At 43.2% G+C, this 20,400-nt stretch overlaps 1 pseudogene; it reads right to left on the bottom strand.

Moving 5' to 3' along the window:
• LOC107286553 overlaps positions 1–20,400 on the bottom strand; it is a 59,334-nt pseudogene that overhangs the window by 30,083 nt on the left and 8,851 nt on the right.

Here is a 20,400-nt window from a genome sequence, read left to right as displayed (position 1 = left end):
TTAAAAGAATCATAAACCCAGTAACAGTAGAATTAGAATTACCCAAAAATCTCAGGCAAATACACCCAATTTTTCATTGCAGCTTGCTGAAAAGAGAGAGTCAGTCATCTTTACGGCCAAAAATCCCCCCACCACCACCTCTAATCATGGTGGAGGGCGAACAACACTTCGAAATAAAGGAAATCCTTGACTCTAGGAGATATCATGGAGCACCTCAGTACCTAGTTGCCTGGAAACACCTCCCTGCCTCACAAAACGAGTGGGTCCATAAACGTCATGTCAGAGCCCAGAAGCTATTAAAGAAGTTTCACACAGAGTATCCTAACAAACCTGACTAACCTTTATACCTGGTTTGTTTTCTTTCAGGTGGATCTATCTTATTTTTAAGGAGGCAGGATGTCAGAATCCAATTATATTTCATCTCTAGTTATCAACTATGGAAAACCCCATTTCTGCCTTCTCTGGATTCTGTCATACGATGAAGGGAAGGGGGTGAACAAAGGGGCTTTATGGCCCTCACTTCCTTCAGTATACTTCAAAGGGACTGGATGTGGATATCACCAAAAGGACTAACAATAACAATGGGGCCATTATCCTTTCATGTAATCCTTTCTGAAGTCTCTCCTCCTGGCAGTGAGAAAAAGGGGGTGGGAATGTAATGCCTGGGACTGTCGCTGGAAGAAGGGGGTGATGGGGTGGGGCTACTGGGGGATCCCTTAAAACCTTGAATGGGAGAGCTTGGACTCCAAGTCCTGTCTAGAATACCTGCAACCAGTTTTCTCTTAATAAAGATGCCTGTTGGAAGAAATATTCCAAGAGTTCTGTCTTCTTAAGATGCAAAGTGGGGTGGGTCCTTACAATTTGTCTTCAAATTCTATTGTTTCTTTTGTTGTTGTTGATAAAATTGTACCATTTGTTTACAAACATAAACAAATTGTACACTGACTCAGCTAGCTGTGCCTGACCACACTTGTAGGTGGATTATAAGCTTTCTAACAGATAGAAAGCTAGGTAAAATCACATTGAATACCCATTCAATTAGCACAGGAACCCTCCAGGACTCTCTCCATTACTTTTTTCTCTATATACCAATGACAGCATCCTGAAGGATCTCTCTGTTAATGTACTGAAGTTTGCAGATGATACAATAGTCATTGGTCTCATTTGAGACGATAAGTCTTGCATACAGATGGGAAGTTGAACAACTGGTCCTGGGGTGCAGCCAGAACAATCTGGAACTGAACGCACTTAAAAATTTAGATAGGATAATAGATTTTAGAAGAAGCCCTCCTATTATACCACCTCTTACAATATTAGACAACCTATTATCAACAGTAGAGACCTTCAAGTTTTTCGGTTCTATAATCTTTCAGGACTCGAAATGATCAAAACAACTAGACACAAGGACAGTTTTTCCCTATGCCATCATTCTTATAAACACCTAATTCCGACAGCACTGTCTTATCCTAAAGATATTATCCATGTAGTAGGGCTGTACTGCTATTGTCCTTCTCATCTTCTCATCCTTTTCATCTTCTCACCTTTCCTACTACCTTCTAATGATTATAATAATAATAATAGTAATAAAGTTGGAAGGGACCTTGAAGGTCATCTAGTCCAACCCCTTGCTCAGGCAGGAAACCCTATACCATTTCGGACAAATGGCTGTCCAGTCTCTTCTTAAAAACTTCCAGTGTTGGAGCATTCACCGCTTCTGGAGGCAGATTGTTCCACTGGTTAATTGTTCTCACTGTCAGGAAGTTTCTCCTTAGTTCTAGATTGCTTCTCTCCTTGATTAGTTTCCACCCGTTGCTTCTTGTCCTGCNCAGGCGCTTTGGAAAATAGCTTGACTCCCTCTTCTTTATGGCAGCCCCTGAGATATTGGAACACTGCTATCATGTCCCCCCTCGTCCTTCTCTTCATTAAACTAGACATACCCAATTCCAGCAGCCGTTCCTTATATGCTTTAGCCTCCAGTCCCCTAATCATCTTTGTTGCTCTTCTCTGTACTCTTTCTAAAGTCTCTGTACACTTGTTGTTTGTATATTATGATTTATGATTGTATCCTATGATTTATGGTCTATGATGTACCACTTTGTTGTTTGTATGTACAATGAGAGCTTATGCACTGGAGACCAATTCCTTGTTTGTTCAATCATTCTTGGCCAATAATTGTATTATTGTAAACTATCCAAAGATTACAAAATTTCTTTGACCAAGTTTGCTAGCATGAAAACCTTTCAAAATGAACACATCTACCCAACTATGAAAGGTCATTAGGTTTTAACAGGATAGATTTAATAGAATAGAATAGAGCTGGAAGGGACTACGGAGGTCCAGCCCCCTGCTCAAGCAGGAGGACCTTTACTGACTCAGACAGGTGATTGTCCAATCTCTTTTTAAAAACTTTCAGTGATGGAGCGCTCACGATTTCTGGGGGTACGTTGTTCCACTGGTTGATTGTCCTCACTGTCAGGAAGTTTCTCCTTAATTCCAGGTTGCTTCTCTCTTTGATCAGCTTCCAACCATTGTTTCTCATCCTTCCCTCTGGTGCTCTGGTGAGCAACCTGACCCCTCTTCTTTGTGGCAACCCCTCAGATACTGGAATACTACTATCATGTCTCCCCTATTTCTTCTTTTCTTCAGACTGGCCAAACCCAAGTTCCACAGCCATTCTTCGTACATTTTGGTCTCCATGCCTTTGATTATCTTAGTTGCTCTTCTCTGAATTTTTTCCAGACTCTCAACATCTTTTTTGTGATATGGTGACCAAAATTGGCTGCAGTATTCGAGGTGTGGTCTTACTAGGGCTTTACAAAGTGTTACTAGTACTTCACGTGATCTTGATTCTATGCCTCTGTTTATACAACCAAGGATTGTATTAGCTTTTTTGGTTGCTGCTGCACACTGCTGGCTCATAGTTAAGTGATTATCCACCATGACTCCAAGGTCCCTCTCACAGTTACTGCTTCCAAGCCAGGTCTTGCCCAATCTGTATTTGTTCCTTTGGTTTTTCCTGCCTAAGTGTAGGACTTTGCTTTTCTCCACATTGAAACTCATTTTGTTGAATAGGGCCCATTGTTTGAGTTTGTCAAGATCTTTTTGGATCCTCAGTTTGTCTTCTGGGGTGTTGGCTACTCCTGACAGTTTGGTGTCATCTGCGAATTTGATGAGTTCCTCTTCAATTCCCTCGTCTTAAGTCGTTTATGAAGATATTGAAGAGTACTGGGCCTAAGATGGAACCTTGTGGTACCCCACTGCTTACTTCTCTCCATGTAGTGCCATTGAGGATTACTCATTGAGTACGGTTTGTCAGCCAGCTACAGATCCATCTGGTGGTGATGTTGTCTATTCCAACTTTTTCTAGCTTACCAAGGAGTAGGTTGTAGTCTACTTTGTCAAATGCCTTATTGAAATCTAGGTATACTACGTCCACTGCGTTTTGCTGGTCTACTAGTTTAGTTACTTTATTGAAGAATGAGATCAGATTGGTCTGGCATGATCTGTTTTTAACAAACCCATGTTGGCTGCTAATTATGACTTTGTTTGCTTCTAGTTTTTCGCAGATCTGTTTTTTGATTATCTTTTCTAGGTTCTTCCCTGGTATTGATGTTAAACTGATTGGTCTATAGTTTCCTGGGTCCGTTTTTTCCCCTTTCTTGAAGATGGGGACATCAGCCCTTTTCCAATCCTCGGGTACTTCCCCAGTGCTCCAGGATTTGTGGAATATATGGTGCAACGGTTCTGAGATAACATCTGCCAGCTCTTTGAGAACTCTGGGATGTAATCTGTCGGGTCCTGGTGATTTGTATTCGTCAAGGTTGAATAGGTGTTCTCTTACCATTTTCTTGCTTATTTTGATTTTTGTTTCTAGTATGTCTTTTGCAGTGGTTTTTTTGGTGTGTTGGGCTATGGTTTCTTTTTGTGTGAAGACTGATGCAAAGTATGAGTTAAGCAGCTCAACTTTCTCCCTGTTGCCTGTAATTTCTTTGCCATCTTCTCTCTTTAGTGGGCCTACAGTTTCCTTGACTTTTTTCTTGTTGTTAATGTGTTGGAAGAAACTTTTTTTTATTGTCCTTGATTTCTGTTGCAAGTCTTTGTTCGTTCTGAGCATTTGCTTTTCTGACTTCTTCTTTGTATGTTCAGGCTGTATGCTGATAAACGGCCTTGGTTATGTGCCCCTCTTTCCATTTTTTATATTTGTCCTTTTTATCTTTTAGTTAGTGAGATCTTTGTGCAGCCATGCTGGTTTCTTCCTGGACTTCTTGTTTTTCTTTCTCAGTGGTATTGTGGCTTTTGTGATGGTGTTTTTCAGAGTTTCCCCTTTTGAATTTTCATCCATGGGATCTTTTCTAGGTTCTCTCTGAGCTTGTCAAAGTCAGCTCTTTTGAAGTTTAGGACATTGGTTGTTTTCTATTGCTAGTATTTGCATTATATTAAATTCCAGTATGACGTGGTCACTTCACCCAAGGTTCCTGCAATTTCAATTCTATCACTTCTTTTCTATTAATAAGGATTAACTCCAGTATAGCTTTACATCTAGTTCCCTGCTCCACCTTTTGGGTGACAAAGTTGTTGGCTAGGTTGGTTAGGAATCTGTTTGATCTTCCAGTCACTGCAGAGTTTGTCTTCCAGTTGATATCTGGATAGTTGAAGTCTCCCATTACTACTGTGGTATGCTTCCTGCATACATTTGTTAACTGGTTGGCAAAGACTTCATCTGTTTCTTCTGGTTGGTTGGGTGGCCTGTAATATACACCTATGGTAATGTCACTTTTTTCCTCTTTTATATTGACCCATATACATTCTGAAGAGATTTTGTCTTGGGTCATGTGCATTTCTGCAGATATGTAGTGTTCTCTTACATATAGTGCAACTCCCCCTCTTCTTTTTGTAGACCTGTTTCTTTTGAACAATTTGTATCCATCCATCTGTCCAATCCATTAATAGGTTTCGTCCCACCAGGTTTCTGTTATGCCAACTATGTCATATGTACTGTACTATTGATTCTAGTTCACCCTGTTTGTTCCACAAGCTTTGAGCATTTGTGTATAAGCATTTAAGGCTTTTATGCCTGTCCGTGGGTATGTTTCCTCTATCTCCTGATTGTAGTTTGAGGTTTTTTTTCTCAACACTGCCCACCTTGTTGTTTGTGGGATTTGTGATTGGTTTTGGGTTCTAGAGATTCTAGAGATTGGTCACCCTTTCCCCTCAGTTTAATTTAAAGCCCTCCTGATGAGTTGGCCAATCTTTTTCCAAGTACATTTTCCCCTGTTTTCGTGAGGTGTAGCCCATCTGTTGCCAAGAGTCCCTCGTGTAGAAAATGTAGTCCGTGATCAGGAAACCAAAGCTTTCTTGGCGACACCAATCCTTTAGCCAGTGGTGAATGCTGAAAGCAATTTTGGGATTCTCTAAAGAACAGAAATATCAGCATCACAAAAATTTCAGAGTTAGAAAATCAGTGCTTTTATTATTTTTTGGGAATATATTTTATTGATTGTTTTTAAACATAAATCACAATAATTGGTGAACAGTGTGTTGTCTCGGTTACATTTGTAAAACAATCATTAACAATTGATTTCTATAATCCATAATTCACATAATGGTTTTAGTTGATTTCCTCTTTTCCCAAAATATCCTCTTTTGCAAACATTGAGTTAATATAATTCTTATTATTTTGATAGATAACATTTAAATATATATTTCCCCCAATATTCCTAAAAATAATAATCACATCAATATAATATTTCTTTTCTATCCATTCATTCTGGTTGCCTTATCATAGATCCTGTTATAGTCCTTATTTTAATTTGTTTCTCCCACCAAATTCTAGGTATTCTCACTGGTTAAGATTTTCTCAAAAATTAATTACATTTAAAAATTTAACTCTATTTTTCCATATGAACCATCTCACACTTTTACATTTCTTAAGGGATAAAACAATAAACAATAAAAAAGGAGAGCAAGAGTAAAGAAACATAAAAAATAAATACTACTTAAAATATATATCCCTCCTAAGCTAATATACTGTATATTTATTTCCTAAATTTCTTATTTTTTTAACCATAATTAAAAATATATTTAATCTTTAAACATTCCATTTAATACATCTAGTCCTCTAACTCTTATTCAAAACATTTTTATCCATTATAATTTTCTTAAATTCAATCACATTTAAGTATCTAAAACATTTCCTTTATGTAAGTCATTTCAACTTTTTTATATTATTTTTTATATTATTCATATCAAGAAAGAGAACAAAAAAGGGAAAAAAGCATACTATATTATTTAGGGGATTCATCCCTCTTAGAATGACATATATATTCCAAAACCTTTCTATTTCTTTAACCATATTCAAACAAATGTTTCTTTTAAAGTATTCTCTCTGGTAAGTCTCATCATCTGTTTTCTTGGTCTCCACTTTAGTCTTTTTCCTTTGCCCAGTATCTTTCTTAATAAATGTATTTTGCTGAATCAAAAAGGGTTTCCGTGTGTTCATAAATGTTGCTGTGGATATAAAAAGTAAATCAGGTGAAGTGTCTTTGTACGGGGCTTCTGCCGTTCCATGTTTATTGAAAATCTTTTTCTTTTTCTTTCTCTCCACTTCTCTTATCATTTCCTTTCTCTCCGATGTTCCTGACATCTCTACAGTCCATTTTATCCAATCTGTTTTCTTGTCCTTAGATTTATTTTGTAGTCTTAAGGGATAAGTTGTTTTTTCCAATTCTTGTGAATTTTTTTCCACTAGGATTAAGTCATGTTTCCTTGTTTTGTTAAGTTCCATCTTTAAGTCTCTATTCTCAATTCTATATCCATTTATCTATTTTATCTGCTCCTTCTCTGTTGTTATTTTCTGGGAATTTTTGATGTTGTAGAGTTAACTTAGAAATAGATTGATTTATATTTTCAAAGTTATTTTGGATTTCTTTGTGGTTTAAAGTCACTGTTGTTTGAATTAGTTGCAGTATACTATATAATTCCTCCTGTGAAGTATTTATGTTTTCTTGATATGTTCTTTCTACATGTCTCTGATCCATGATGGCCAAGAATTTGAGTTTTTCTCTTCCTTTCTTTTCTCTGCAAATAGCTTTAGAGCTCCAATTAAATAGATATTTGTAATCCAAATAGTTCAAAAAAGATTTTTGTCATAGTCTTCACCCACCACTAGGTGTCAGCAACTATTTATTTTTTAATTTCCAAAATAAACAATTATCTTTAAAATGAGAGTCTTAACCATTCAAACAATTTTAGATTTATCCAGATTTAAGTTTTAAATTTCAGGTTTTATATTTATTTCACTTCCATATATTTTGATCCTCCATAAAAAGATTAATTCACCACTTTCGTTAGTATAAAGGTGGGGCGGAAATCCCTCTCCTTCCCTTTCGGAGGTATTTTGCTTCTTGGGGATCTTTTCCAGAAAATTAAATGTAGAATAGAAAAGAGAAGATCGAATTCCTCACCCAGTTTCAAGCATGCTGTTCACAGTTGTGCTGGTTAGTGTTTTTGGACTTCAGTGGCTAGTAGCTTGGACTGGCCGATGCAATATGGCCAGCCTTCCTCCTGTTGGGTTAGAAGGCTTTTCTCAAGTCAAACGGAATGGCCGCCGCCATTCCAGAATCGTTAGAGCACCCTTCTTTTTTTGTTGCCTCTCCGGGGCAACTTAGACCCATTTAGAGTCCCCAGGCAGGGCAAAATTAGCCATGGGGTTGCGGAGAATCCGCAAGCCTGCAATCAGTCGCTACCGCACAAAACCGGAAGTCCAGAAAAATCAGTGCTTTTAAAGCAGCCAGGAGATCACCTTATCTATGCTCATCAATTACTATACACATCAATATGTACTTGTGCATTAGCTATTCAAGAGGAATTTATTAGGCAAATTACAGAAGAATACATTAAGATAGCACTAGACAACATTTCAACAATAACAAGATAATTTATATTTGTTCTTACTGGAGATGAAGCTGCCAAGGATTTTTGCAAATAAGAATTTGGAGCCTTACCAAGATTAAAGTAGATTTTTCCTTGCCCCAGCCACAGTATTACTTTTACTTTGATTTTGATTAATCAAAATTGATTGGTTGTTACTGACACTTAGGAACTATGCAGATATATTTTCTCCATGATGATTTGCCACAAGCTGGTCCTTTAGGTCTTCTAATGGTGCCCTCAACTGCCACTGTAACTGAGTCTATCCAGATTCCTGTTTGTTGTCCTCTTCTCTTTCCTTCCACTATTCTAAGGTGAGTCCAGTGGTTTACAGAAGTAAATTCTGTGAATGCAAGTGCCACATGATATTCCCTGCATGGTGTTGGAAGGCAATTTCTCCAGGAAGAATGGTCTTTTATGAAACTGCACTTTAATTAACTTGGCTTAGCAGATTGCAAAAACACATTTAAAGCATGCCTGATACTTGCCACAGTGGGGGTGACTATTCCAATTTGCCATAGATCAAGAACTATTTCTAACAGCTTCCTTGGATGTGTTCTACCAGAGTTCCCCAATCTTTCTGCCTTTGCAGACTGGCTGGGGGGGATATGGGATGATTCTGCACAAGCAGTGAGCCCAGTTGCACAAATGGAGCATGCACATATGCACTCACCTGCTGCTTGCCAAGAGGGGATGCATTCACACGGTCTCCCACCACTTCTGTGGCTCGATTTCAATTGCCTCAAGACCCAATAGTGAGCCACAGCCTAGAGGTTGGGGACCCCTGCTCTACTACATGTTCCACTTTTTTTTCTTGGAACTGAAATGGCAGAGTTACAATTTTTATTTAAAAAATGGAGAGTGGGTCAGAGTTGCTCTTGAGGAACATAGTAGATGCTGATGCTTTGTTTCTCATTTATTTTAATTGACATAATTTTTAAGGGATTTGCATTGTAAGACTGAAACTTCAGACATCATAGTACTGTTAAATCAATTTCAGTTAGCCTTATCCTTGCTCTGAACTTTCCATTTGTGAGATTATGAAATGATCCTTCGTTCCCTGAACTGAACTTTCCATCTACGATGTCATCTTCAGAATTTGTATGGGTAGTGAATTAGATCCATTCTGCAAAAGTGTCAATTTCTGTGTCATGGTTCCGACAGATGAAACTCTTCAAAAGAACTTTGAAGCATTGTTTACCTTAAATAATCTTTTATTTGAGAAACAAAGTATCGGCACTACATAGTTAAAGCCAAAAAATTATTTCCCCTCCCCTGAGCACAAAGTAGCAAAGCACAATTCCCTCCTCCAATTAACCGGCATAAATCACATTCTCCAATTAGCTTGAAGGCGGTCTTTCTCCCCAGCTCTCCAGCCCGCCAAATCTTTATCATTTCTGGGCACAATAACCTTGATTCCCACAGCTGAGTTATTATTGTTATGACTAACTGGACTCTCATCCACATACCTCCTCCCAACATCAACTAACTCTAAAAGCGAAAGAGAAAAGATGGCGACATTTCTATCTGTTGTCAAAGCAAAAACATCCAATGTTAGCAGCGTTGACATCTGCCCCCCCCCTTACAAAAAGGACAAATCCTGTAATGTAAACAAAAACTCAGGTTAGGGGTTGCCTCTTGGTTTATTAGGTTGTTTCTTATAGAACCTATTAATGAATCTGTCAGCTTTTACATCACTAGATTTCACCCAGGTGGCCTCAGACAATGAATATCCCTTCCATTGCACTAAGTACTACAATTTCCCCTTAAAAATTCTAGAATCAAAAATACGCTTTACTTCATAGTGAGTCTGTCCTGCTACCACAAGGGGTCCGGGTGCCTTCTTAGGGGGAGGTCTTAAGGTGGAACCCCGAAAAGCTTTCAACAGGCTACAATGAAAAACAGGGTGAACTTTTCCTTAAGAGCCTGGGAAGTTTTAATTCCACAGTGACCGTGTTAATGATCTTTACAATGGGGAAGGGTCCTAGGTACTTTGGTCCTAACTTCTTACTAGGTAACTTAAGCCATAAACATTTAGTTGAGAGATAAACCTTTTCCCCAACTTGGAATGTTCTTTGAGGAGCATTCTTTGAGTATTTCTCGGCAGCCTTTTTTCAAAGCAGTTTTTGTGGTTTTACAAACTTCTTCCCACCCCCTCACCCATTGATCAAGAGTCTGGGAAGCAGAGGGTGCTTGTGGGTATTCGGGTATTGGGCTGAACTCTTTTCCTGTGACCACTTTAAAAGGCGTGAAGCCGGTGCTGCTGTGAACAGAGTTATTGTAAGCCACCTCTGCGAAAGGAAGGAGGTCGGTCCAGTTTGTTTGTTGATAATTCACATAGCATTGAAGATACTGCTCCACCATTGACTTCGTGGATTCAGCCGCCCCATTAGTAGATGGGTGAAAAGCAGATGATAGTCTTGAGATGAGTCAATTAGTTTAAGAAAACTCCTCCAAAACATAGCTGTGAACTGCATCCTTCTGTCAGAGATTATTCGTTTAGGTGCGCCATGCAGTCTGTAGATGTGTTTCAGGAAAATTTTGGTTAGTCGTTGGGCGGACGGGAGCCCTTTGCAGGCAATGAAGTGAGCCTGCTTTGAGAACAGATCTATCACAGTCCAGATGACCATATTTCCCCTACTTTCAGGTAGATCTACTATAAAATCCATAGCAATTTCTTCCCATGGTTGGGAAGGGTCTGCCACTGGTTGCAATAACCCAGGGGGTTTCCCCGGAATTCTTTTCATATAGCACAGCTCTGGACATAGTTTTCCAGGTCCCGTTTCAATCCCGGCTACCATAATTGACGGCGGATGAGGTGTAGTATTTTTAAATATCGAAAGTGCCCAGCCCGTTTTACGTCATGGCCATGTCGGAGCGTGTTAAGGCAGAGGGTCTCTGGCAAATATAGTTTTCCACCTTTGTAAGCCAAACCATCCCTGCATGTTAGGGAGGTTTGAGTGTCCTTGAACCAGTGGTCGGTGAAGAACTTTTGTTATATTTTCTTTGCCTCAGGGTCATTGGGATTAGGGGCTCTTGGAGGTGGGACTCTGCATGGCATAAGTTGAGAAGCAGTTTGTGGATTGGAGATAATTGCCTCATTAACCTCTTCACACTGGCTTTTGTACTGGGGCAGTCTGGATAGAGCATCAGCTAAGAAGTTTTTTCCTCCCAGTATGTACTTTAGGGTGAAGTTAAAATGATTAAAGTACTGTGCCCATCGTACTTGTTTCGGGGACAATTTGCGGGGAGTCTTTAGTGCTTCTAGGTTTTTGTGATCAATCCATAACTTGAAAGGCACCTTACTCCCCTCTAGATAGTGTCACCAGTTTATTAGAGCCCAGCATATTGCGAAAGCTTCCTTTTCCTACACAGCCCACCTCCTCTCACAGTCAGTGAATATTTCGAGGTGTAGGTGCAGGGTTGTAGGATCCCACTCTGGTTCTTTTGCAGTAGCACAGCTCCGACGGCCACGTCACTGGCATCGGCTTGAATCACAAAGGGCTTCCCTGGGCAAGGATGTTTTAAGACCAGTTCGACAACAAATAGTCTTTTTAAATTTTCAAAAGCAGTTTGACAGTTCATAGTCCATGCTAGTGGCTCGCCTGGACATGGCTTTCCTCCCCCTTTGCCAGTTTTTAGTAATTCTGTAACGGGCAGGGCAATTTCAGCAAAGAAGGGGATGAATTGACGGTAGAAGTTGGCAAATCCCAGAAAGCTCTGGAGCTGTTTGTGAGTCTTTGGGGGCTGCCATTCAATTACAGCTTTCACTTTGGTCGAGTCCATTTCAATGTCCTTGCTGGAAATTCTGTAGCCAAGATAATCCAGTCGGGTCTGGTGAAACTCACTTTGATAGTTTAACATAAAGTTTGGCATTCAACAGTTTCTTTAGCACTTCTCAATAAATCCCCTTGCTAAATTTTTGTCCACATACCACTGCATCTCCTCCATTTCAAGGGGGGACATAGCATACATTCTCAGTTGTGGGAGTTTGGCTCCTGGTAACAGTTTGATAGAGCAATCATTGGGTCGGTGGGGAGGCAGGGTGTCGTATTCTTTCTCACTAAATGCCTCCACTAGGTCCTGGTATTCACTGGGGATGAGTGGCTCACCTGATTGAGACAAGGCGGCCATATGCGCTAGCTCGTCACTCGGGCTAAAGTCTCCTGTAGCGTCCGTTGAGTTAAGGGGGGGGCTTGAGTCCTATAGGTAACCTCGCAGTCCTCATTCCCTTCTCCCACCAGATAAACGGCTTCCATTTGTCCAACCAGGCTAGCCCTAGGATCACAGCCTCATTAATTTTCGGAGCCACCATGAAATGAATGAACTCTCAGTGCTCACCTATTTCTAAGCGTAGGGGTTCAGTCAATTGAATGACTAAAGTTCCTCCCATTAGGGAGCCATCGGCTTGTTCAAACCTCATGGGTTTGGAGAGCAGCCTTGCTCGTATGCCCATTTTCAGGTCAAGTGACAAGCTAATAATGCACCGTGAGCATCCGGAGTCGACTAGTACTTTTAAATCTACCTGTGCCCCCATCTTAGGGATTATCAGTCTGGCAGGTAGGAAGAAAGGTGGGATGTGTCGACTCACCATCGGGTCATTCTTTCCTTCATCGTTGCTGTCATAGGAGGGCAGAACGGCGGCAGGTCTGGCTTGGGTCTCGGCACTCTCCTGCATGGGAGACATGACTTGGGCAATGGGTTCCTGCGCGATCCAGTAGGATTTCTCTTTCGTCGGCTGCTGGGCTTGTTTCTTTCTTGCTGGTGGTCCCGGTCTATTCTGCTGGTGAGAATAAGGGACTGGGCAACTCGCTGCTTGATGCCCCTATTGTCCAGATCTGAAACACTTGATTGGTGGGCCAGCAGGTGGCCTGGGATTTTCAGTAGCCGTAGCGGTTGGAGGCTTTCAGGGGAGTGGTTGTCATTTGGGTTGATTTCGCCTCGACTCGGCTTCTTGTGGGTGAGCTGAACGTCTAGTCTTACTGCTGCCCAATACCATTCTTGCAGCTCAATAGATACAGGCCTGGGAGAGGTGGTCGTCTAGCCCCTCCTTGAAGTGATGGACTAGGGATTGCTTGGGCCACCTCTCTATTCGGCCAGCTATCTTGCAAAACTCTCATAGGTATTCCAGTGCAGGCCTGCCAGCTTGTTTTATTTTGTGGATTTGTTCCTTCGCTTTGAGGGCAATGGAGGGGTCCTCGAACCTCACTCTCAGTCCTAGGAGGAAGAGATGGGGGTCTTCCAACTCGGGTGCTTGCTCGTTATATAAATTGTTCAGCCACTCAGATGCTTTCTCTTCCAAGCTGGACGCAATCACATAGACCATAGCGGCTTGGTTTGGATAGAAATAGGCACAGTGATTCAAGTGAGAGCGCACCTGGTTGAGGAAAAAGATCAGCTTCTCTGGGTCCCCATCGAAGGTGGCTCTAAGAGGTGGTGCCATCAGTGGTTGCTGGCCTCCCCACTGTGGATGTTGCATCCCCAACTGTTGCTGCCCCCCCATGGCAGCGGCTGCATCCCCAGTTACTGCAAGCTTCCCAACGGTTGCTGCATGGGCAGGGGCCGTTGCCACCCACACGGCTATTGCTGCATTGCCGGGGGCTGTGGCATCCCCAATTGCTTTATGACCCCCACTGGTCTTAGCCACTGCTGTAATGGCACGCCCGATTGCTGCAGGCCTCCCAGCAGTTGCTGCTTGGGCGGGGGCTGCTGCCATCCCCACTGCTGCTGGCCTGTGGGGGGTTGTGGTGCCCCCATTGCTGCAGGCCCTCCTGCAGCCCCAGATGTGGTTGTTGCTGGATTCCCAGTGGTTGCAGGCCCCTGAGCGGTTGCTGCACATTCGGAGGCAGTGGCCAGCCCTACTGCTGCTGCTGTATTCCCAGCAGTTGCTAACTCCTTGGCTGCTGTATCACCCCCGGTTGTTGCAAGGCCCCCATCTGCTGCTGCACATTCGGGAGCTGCAGCCACCCCCAGCTCGGCTGCTGCACCACTAGCGACTACTGGCTTCCCACCTGGGGAGGCTGCGACATCTCCCATTGCTGTAAGGGCCCCGGGCTGGGTGGCTGGTAAGTGCATCGATCCAGGATTTAGCTGTCCTGGTGACGGCTCAGGCTCTTATCTCATCATCAGCAAATCTGGATGTTTGGAGGGGCGGCAACTGGAGCTGTCTCTCCCTGCGGGGCTGGAGGACATGGTTGGTGGCTTCGAGGACGGGGAGGCTGCCTGATCTGCACAGGTGGGACTGGGTGTTCCCCTTGGCAGGGCTTACAGCCATTAGTTATTTTTTAAAAAGACAACTGCTGCTAGCTAGCTCAAGCATCTTCAGCTGTGTCTATCTGTCTGTCTGTCTCTCTCTGTGTAGTCATTGTTTAAAAAAAACCCACTTGCCAGCTTAAGAGTCTCCAGCCAGGCACCCAGAGGGAGATGGGGGAGGCATTTGCAGAACTCTCATCTTGCAATAGAAACAGAGATGGAAAGGACCTTGAGGTCATCTAGTCTAACCCACTGCTCTTACAAGAGAGTATCGTATTTCTGATACATGCCTATCCAGTCTCTTCTTAAAAGCTTACAGTGATGGGGCACCCACAAGTTCTGGAGGCAATTTAAATTTAAAACCTACAAACTACAGTAATATATGCTGATTTCCAAAATAAAAGCTCAATAGTTTGATAACACAATAGTTTGCAAAGTACAGCACTTTAAAAGCAGAGCAGTTCCCAAACTGTTTGTTTGCAAGCGCTATAGAGCAGAGGTCTCCAACCTTTCTGGGCTCGTGGCCTGGAGGGAAGCACAGCAGTTTTCAAATTGGTGTGTGTGTGTGCGCACGCAAACTAGCAGCCCCATTTGTGCATGCACAAATGGGCCATGTGCACCCGCCCGGTGCTAGTGGCTCCATTTGCGTCTGCGCGCCTGCGCAAATATGGCTGCGGGCGCTAGCACAAGTGGGGGGAATGCGCGCAGATGCGTGCATGCACTGGCCAGCTATTGCTGCGGCCCACTGGCCAAGAGGCTGCAGCCTGGTAGTGGGCCGTAGCCCATACATTGGGGGCCCCTGCTATAGAGTAACAAAAAAAACCATTTAAAAATACTTACAGAAGTAATTCTAGCACTTCTAGAGCATTTTGGCTGCAATTCCCACTCCCTCTGCCACCAGGTCCTTTGGCGATCCATTCCCACTTTGCTAGCTAGGGAATTCTGGGAGTTGAAGTCCACACCTCTTAAAGTTGTCGAAGCTGAGGAACACTGGCCATAAGCAACAGATGGGTGAACCAAAGGCTGAAGTGGTGCATTTATGTTCACTTCAGATGTTAGACCAACCTTCTTTTCCTGTTCCAAAGCTATTGTTACCTCCTATCTTCTGTAGTTTTACCCATCAAAGCTGCTTTGTCTTGATTAATCACTGTATAGTATCTTTGATCTCTCCAATGCTTGGTGCCATCTTTGCTTTTGGTTCATCAGCAGGATCTAAGTTGTGAGGTGGTTCTGCAAGAGTTATTAGGTTCTTGGTGGTTATAATATTTAGTGCAAATATTATTTCCATTGTTCAAACATTCAGTGCTGGAACATACAATAGTACTACAGGTCCTGCAGATTTTATCATTGGTGCTATAAGTGACTTCAAGATAGCACAATATAGTATATAAAAGCTGTTATTCTCAGCAGTGTACAGTATCTTGCAATTCTGCAGCAATATTATCCCAGTACTGTCTTTGTTCCAATTTCAAATTATGGTGGATGACATGAAGTTTTTTATCTTAGGATGCATCAACTGTATTATCTCTCTTACTTTGGTCAATCATTGCTAAACATTAATTTAAGCTAGTTTTTTACATTGGTACTCCTGCCAGACAATAAGATAGTGAGTTCTAGTCCCAACTTAGGCACAAAACTAAGTTGGGCCAGTCACTCTTGCTCAGTATTAGGATGCAGACAATGGCAAGGCACTTCTGAAATCTTGCCAAGCAAATCAGAGACTTGTCCAGATAGTCATCAGGAATCAAAAACATCTAATTCAAAGGTGTCTGTCTGTCTATCTATATTAATACCAGTGTCTTAAGATAGCAGCTATAAATGGAATCACAATAGCTTTACTTCTTGGCAAGTCTCTTTGATCTACAGAGTTCTGCTCTCTGTTGTTGAATCTTTATCACATGCTTCTGTTTTGAACTGGGGGCTGGACTTCAGAATTCATCAGTGGATACAGGCAAGTTATTCTGGGGCTTGTCAAACTGCTCCAACCAGAGTGGAGTCATTGGCGCCACCAATATTGGAATACCCACACCAAGACTATTGTTCCTAGATGCTCCAAGGTACACTTCGTCACCATTCTCCTCATGAGAGGACATGTCCAGCAGGGCCATAATACCTAGGTGCATTTACAGGACAAAGAGACTTGACACATTATCTTACAGTTTTAGCATTTTCTGCTTCTGCAAGCATTGCAAAGTACTTGGAATTGTTGCCTGAAAACTGGGTTGGCCAGTTCAGATCATTCTCTTTCTTTCAGTTCCAAAATGTTTATTTCCAATCCATCTATAGTGGTTTGAACCCTGGCTAAGGACTGATCAATGTCCTTCTTGAAGGACATAATCCAATTGAGGAAAGTGAAGGGCACAGCACAGCCAAAGATGACCTCTGTGATCTGTGAACTTACAGATGTCCTTGCCGTTCCCAGTCTTGAGCCCTTGGTTCAATGCCCACCAGCATTCTTGGGCATCTGTCAACCTGGCAACACTTGCCCATATCATTATGTGGTCATTGCCTCGTTTTTAATAGAGCTCAGTATGGAGTGTTCTCACTTCTCCTCTAGTTCTACCCATCTCTGCATTTCTTTCCAATCAGAATCAATCACACTTCACAGCATATGAAGACATAGTATTACGCTCCACTTCATTTATCTGGAGACTGAATACTTGGAAGAGATGTACTGCAGTTTGATTACTTGTGCACATGAGTGGGAGACATACGTGGCACTGAAGTTCTCAATCATAATTCAGGAAGCTGCTCCATGTTTTTCAGCCAGCCTCAGATGACCATGGGAATGCCTGACCACTAATAATGTGATGTGTCTATGGGGAGCATCACTGTGGTCTTCCTCCATTTTGCTTATATATAGCCCACAGCCTATCATTCTCATCCTCAGCAAGGCAAGAGAATTGAGTTTATAGAAGTAGCATTTTGTTTAAATATTTATAGATAATATTCATCTGATAATATTTCATCCCTGGCAAGCAAAGGAGGTTGCATTTTTGCATGTTTATCTGGTCCCAGGCCACACACCTAATAGCTATAATCATCAAAGGTCATCAATCTGGAAAAAAAACATGTTTAGTTTAAAAAAAAAAAGATGTTTGTCTCCAAGTGCAACCATTCTCTGGTGTAAGAGTTTTGCTTTGAGGGGGGAGCTGTACAGTCTCACATGCAAGATGACGAGTAAACAGGATTATACATTTAACACATGTAACTGGTGAAGCCTTTTCTGAATTTCCTATGCAATATTTAGCTCCAAACAATAATCATATACATTTTGAACTTTTTTTTCTTGTGGATCAATGAAAAAAAAACCTCTGAATTTTTAGGCAAGATTGTGCTTACAGATTGAGATTTATGATTTAGCACATTTCAGAGCACTGGCTAGCTTAAAACCACCATAAATTACAACTATAAAATCAGATTCTTTCAAAGGTCATTCAGCCAAAAAAAGCCTGGGTGAAGAGGATTATCTGGTGTCCTGGTTTTCAGTGCTTAAGATCACCTATGCCCGTGGTGGCGAACCTATGGAACGCGTGCCACAGGCGGCACTCAGAGCCATTTCTGTGGGCACGCACACAGCTGCTGCTGCCAGCAGCTCACACAGCTCCATTAGGCCACTGCTGCCCAGAGCGGCAGCCCTGCCCAGGACAAAGGAGGTGAAGCAGCCAGCTAGCAAGCCCCGGGTAGGGGTGCACGCCCACTCACAGCAGGCAAAAGGCCACCCCGAGCAGGGAAAGCCGGATTCCTATTGATGTCATGGCCGCCCATGCCCAGGAGAGACGGGGGGCACGCAATCCTGGCTGGGACTGGGGGGCCATGGCGCCAATGGGGATCCGGCTTTCCCCCCTTGGGGTGGCTTTTGGCTTGCTGGGCATGCTCTACCACCTTTATGCGAGGCTTGCTAGCCAGTCATTTTGCCTCCTTTGTGCTGGGCAGGCCAGGTGTCCAGGTGGCGGCGGCAGCCTAATGGATTTTTGCTACCAGACTGATTAACTTGATGCAGAAAGGGAAGGATATGCATTCTGCATCAAGTAAACTTTTAAGAAGTTAAAAGAGTCTGGCAGCAAAAATCCTCCCCCTCGGGCCGGCCCTGCCAGCAGCTTGCTCAGGTCCATTAGGCTGCCACTGCCGACAAGAAGAGTGGTGAGGTTTTGTGCAAGCCGGCTGTCCAGGCAAGAAGTAGGTCAGGGGATGGTGGCTGGCTGGCTGGGGAGGGGGAATCATGGCTGCTTGAGGGGGATCTTGGAGGCAGATGGTGCAGCGGCTTGGGTATCTCGGCTCCGTCCGAGTTGAAAGCAGAGGCACAGCAGCGGGATAGCTCTCAAACAATAAGAGGAGGGTGCGTTGCTTGCTCATGTGCATCTGCCTTATTGAGAGCAATCCTGCTTCTGCGCCTCCGCTTTCTTCAACTCGGATGGAGCTGAGGAGCTGCTGGTGGCCGCTTGAGTGGGGAGGACGAGCTTTGCTGCTGCTACTGGGCCACACCCTGCTGCTGCCTCCCAAACTCCACCTTTGCTACTGGGTGTGAATAGCGGCAGGGTGGTCTGTCCTGGGGGGGAAGCAGCAGCGGCCTAACCCTAACCCCTGCCCTGCTCCCTCCCTCACCTCATCCTGCAGGACAAGTCTCCTGCCCACCGCCCCACCCGCCAGAGACCTCCTGGACCTCCCCCAACCCTGCCCAGCCCCCACAGGCATCCCTCCCCAGGAGCAACATCGAGGTGGCCACATCCACCCTGGCCACACCCACCCAGTCTGCCGTGGCCACCGTAGCCACGCTCACCCAGTGGGCCACACCCACCCGGCACCCGGAGATACATAAGTGAGTTTTGGGTTGCAGTTTGGGTACTTGGTCTCTAAAAGGTTCGCCATCACTGACCTATGCTCACAGATTATCATCATGGGGGATTGGAATGCTAAAGTAGGAAGCCAAAAGATAACTGGAATAACAGGCAAGTTTGGCCTTGGAGTACAAAATGAAGCAGGGCACAGGCTGATAGAATTTTGTCAAGAGAATACGAAGGTTGTAGCAAACACTCTTTTCCAACAACCCAAGAGACGGCTCTACACATGGACATCACCAGACGGTCAACACAGAAATCAGATTGACCATGTGTTCTGCAGCCAAAGATGAAGAAGCTCTATACAGTCAGTAAAAATAAGACCAGGAGCTGACTGTGGCTCAGATCTTCTCATTGCAAAATTTAGGCTTAAATTGAAGAAAGTAGGGAAAAACACTAGGCCACCCAGGTATGAACTAAATCATATCCCTGATGAATATACAGTAGAGACGACAAATAGATTTAAGGAATTAGATCTGATAGACAGAGTGCCTGAAGAACTATAGACGGAGGTTCGCAACATTGTACAAGAGGTAGCAACTAAAACCATCCCAAAGAAAAAGAAATGCAAGAAAGCAAAATGGCTGTCTGAGGAAGCTTTGCAAATAGCTGAGGAAAGAAGGGAAGCAAAAGGCAAGGGAGAAAGATACACCCAACTGAATGCAGAATTCCAGATAATAGCTAGAAGAGATAAGAATGCCCTCTTAAATGAACAGTGCAAAGAAATAGAAGAAAACAATAGAATAGGGAGAACCAGAGATCTCTTCAAGAAAATTGGAGATATGAAGGGAACGTTTCATGCAAAGATGGGCATGATAAAGGACCAAATGGCAGGGACCTAACAGAGGCAGAAGAGATTAAGAAGAGGTGGCAAAATTACACAGAAAAACTATACAAGAATCAGCTTAGCGTCCCTGATAACCACGATGGGATGGTCACTGACCTCGAGCCAGACATCCTAGAACAGTGATGGCGAACCTTTTAGAGACTGAGTGCCCAAACTGCCACCCAAAATGCATTGTCGGGTGCTGGGTGGGTGTGGCCATTGGCTGGCTCTGGCCCATTGGGTGGGTGTAGCCAATTGGGTGGGCGTGGCTACGGTGGTAACAGCAGACTGGGTGGGACTAAAAAGTTCAATCAATCAATTCCAACTTTGCAAGATCTTTTTTTTTCCCCACGAGAAGTTGAAATTGACTGATTGATTGAACCTTTTTTTTGCACACGGCGGCAGAGGCCTAAAATGAAAAGGTTTTATAAAACCCAGCTGAAGGCCTAGGACTGGGATGACGGGGCACGTGCCCACAGAGAGAGCTCTGAGTGCCGCCTCTGGCACGCATGCCATAGGTTCACCACCACTGTCCTAGAATGTGAAGTGAAATGA

This window comes from Protobothrops mucrosquamatus, unplaced genomic scaffold (genome assembly GCF_001527695.2).
Source record: "Protobothrops mucrosquamatus isolate PMUCROS unplaced genomic scaffold, P.Mucros_1.0 scaffold_97, whole genome shotgun sequence".
Classification (NCBI taxonomy): Eukaryota; Metazoa; Chordata; class Lepidosauria; order Squamata; family Viperidae; genus Protobothrops; species Protobothrops mucrosquamatus.
This window is presented reverse-complemented; position numbering and strand designations above follow the sequence as displayed.